We start from the raw sequence: 2613 nt of genomic DNA on the forward strand, positions 1-2613 counted from the left end.
CTGGGACTTTTTCAGGTTCAGGGTGGTGTTACAAATCCACATACGGGTGCCAGGAAGATTGTGCCTTATGGTCACCAGAGACAAAAATCCCAGTTCCTCCGGAAGAAGGGAATATGCAGAGGCCCCTGGGCAGAGTAGGGTGAGGTAAACAGGGAGATGAACTGCCACAGGGTCCTTCCAGTACAACCCCTCCCGTCTGGATGCAGGTGGCTCAGGAGTCAGCAGGGACCCACTTAATGAAAGGGACCCTTCGGAGGAGGAGCAGGGCTCGGGCAGACTGAAGGTAGAAGGCCCTGTGGACTTTCCAAGGAGACCACCAACAAGATGTATGGCTGGCTCTTTGCCATGCATTAAGTTGACGAGAGTAAATGAAGGAGAATAGAGAGGTAATGTACAGGGACTGTGTTCCTATGAGGAAAGCCAAGGGCAAACCACATCCAAGCTAGTAAGGCAATGACTTTCTGACCGATAGCCACTGGTGGATTTTGATTCCTTTATTGAACTAGGATACCCAAAGCAGTTTAGTGAGTAGAGACAGACATATGCAGAAGACTAACCAGGGGACCAAAAATATGGTTGGGAAAGAGACTCACAACATCCCTTGCATGAAGAAGATAGTCAACAGAAAATTGTTGAAGAACACGTGAGCAACTGTTTTGCTGAAACCAGGGAATGGGGAACACTTTCTCCCTGATACCTCAAAAGCCAGATCAATTCTATCTTGAAACCAAATGACACTGGAAACTCTGCTAAGCACAGATGGGGAGAACCCAAAGAACACTGGAAATTGATGTAAGAAAGAACTCCAGCCACGACCAAGCATCTCCACGTAGCCGTGGATCACCGATAACCTGTGCTGTCACTGGCTGAAGCCCAGGAATAAACACTTGATGAAACAAGTGGAGAACACATGAGAATACTCTGCCATTCCAAACAGAGCACTGGAAAATTCCGGTAACAATACCTGGTTCCCTCTCCTGCTCGTGCACTATACCTGCTCCCTCTACTGCGCCAAGGTACTACTTGCGTTTCTTCAATACTGCTCCTCTCTTTTGTCCTGGATTTGAGCATCTAGCTTCGAGATGGCACAAATAGCCCAGACGGACACTTCAGTTCCCTTGGCAAGGTCCTGGAGAGAGGTTTTGATGCTGTTGGCCATCTCGTCACACCAACACCATCAACTACACAGAAAAGAGAGGAGAGTCCCTCAACCTCTCATCATGAACATTGGAGCCCTGTTGGCAGAACCCCAGCCTGGACCCTCACCCACTGCAGGCTGCTCACTTTCTCTCCACTTGGTGGCTTCTCCTGACACCATGTTCCCAGGGTCACACCCCCCGTCTAATGGTGGAGTGTCCTGGGTTTGGTCATTGGACTTCCTCCCTTTTCTATCTATACTTGTTCTCCTACTGATCACACCAAATACTGCACACTACATTAGCATCATATACACTGATCATCCCCAACGATATCCTCAACCACACCCCTCTCCTAAGAGAATACACAGGTAACTGCCTACTCAATATCTCCATTTGGCTACTCAATAGATACCTGATAGGGCATCTGTGTGACTCAATTGGTTGAGCGCCCGACACTTGATCTTGGTTCAGGTCATGATCTCGGCTCAGGTCATGCTCTCACAGTTCATGATTCATGCCCCATGGCGAGCTCTGTGTCAACAACATGGAACCTGCTTGAGATTCTCTTTCTCCCTCTCTCTGGCCCTCCCTCACTCTCTCTCTGCCCCTCCCTCTCTCTCTCTCTCCTCTCTCAAAATAAATAAATAAACTTAAAAAATAAATACAAGCGAAAGACCTGAATGGCCACTGTTTGAGTACACACACACAATATTTATAACTATACTATAAATATACTATATCTTTTTGGTATTCCTAAGTAGAATTAGACACTCCAAAGCTTTTAATTTCTTGGATATAAATACAAATATAGGTATCGCTTTTTCTCATTAATTACTAATTAACTCAACAAATAAAAATAAAGTCTGTGACTTCGCTAACTTCCATTCTAGTGAAGGAAATAGTGAACACACAAAAAACCAATACATAATAGCAGACAGGCACAAGGGCTATAGCACAAAAGCAAGCCATGTGAAGGAGAAAGATGGATTGGGTGTGCTTTCTAGAAGGACATCAAGAGGACTTCAGTGATGAGGTGAGATTTGAACAGAGATATGAATGAATAGAGGGGGCATCCATATGGATGCCTGGAGAAAATTTTCTAAGGACAGGACCAACAAGTGCAAAGGCCCTGAGGTGCAAACCCGAGGACAGCAGATGCTTTGCATGAGAATTCTAATAATTTTGAATGTTCTTCCCTCAAACTAAGGTTTTTGGGGTACTAACTAAAAGGTTAGTAACAAACACCATGGTGATAGGCTCAATATTATCCGTGTAAAGTTTCCTAAAGAAAGCAATATATCTCTCTCTGTCCCAAAAATAAATAAACGTTGAAAAAAAAAATTTAAGAAAAGAAAGCAATATAAAGTCTTGTGAAATCTTACTCAAAAACAGAAGAGGTTTATTTATGGCTCCCCAATTCCTCTCTCCAGAAGATTGTGTTAAATACAACCACAAATACTCATTTGTGACAAAT

At 44.2% G+C, this 2613-nt stretch overlaps 1 pseudogene; it reads right to left on the bottom strand.

Moving 5' to 3' along the window:
• Window positions 1-211: 211 nt before the first annotated feature.
• LOC121038311 (etoposide-induced protein 2.4 homolog) lies at window positions 212-1191 on the bottom strand (annotated as a pseudogene).
• Window positions 1192-2613: the final 1422 nt, after the last annotated feature.

Source organism: Herpailurus yagouaroundi, unplaced genomic scaffold, assembly GCF_014898765.1.
Source record: "Herpailurus yagouaroundi ecotype Mexico unplaced genomic scaffold, PumYag 165, whole genome shotgun sequence".
NCBI lineage: Eukaryota > Metazoa > Chordata > Mammalia > Carnivora > Felidae > Herpailurus > Herpailurus yagouaroundi.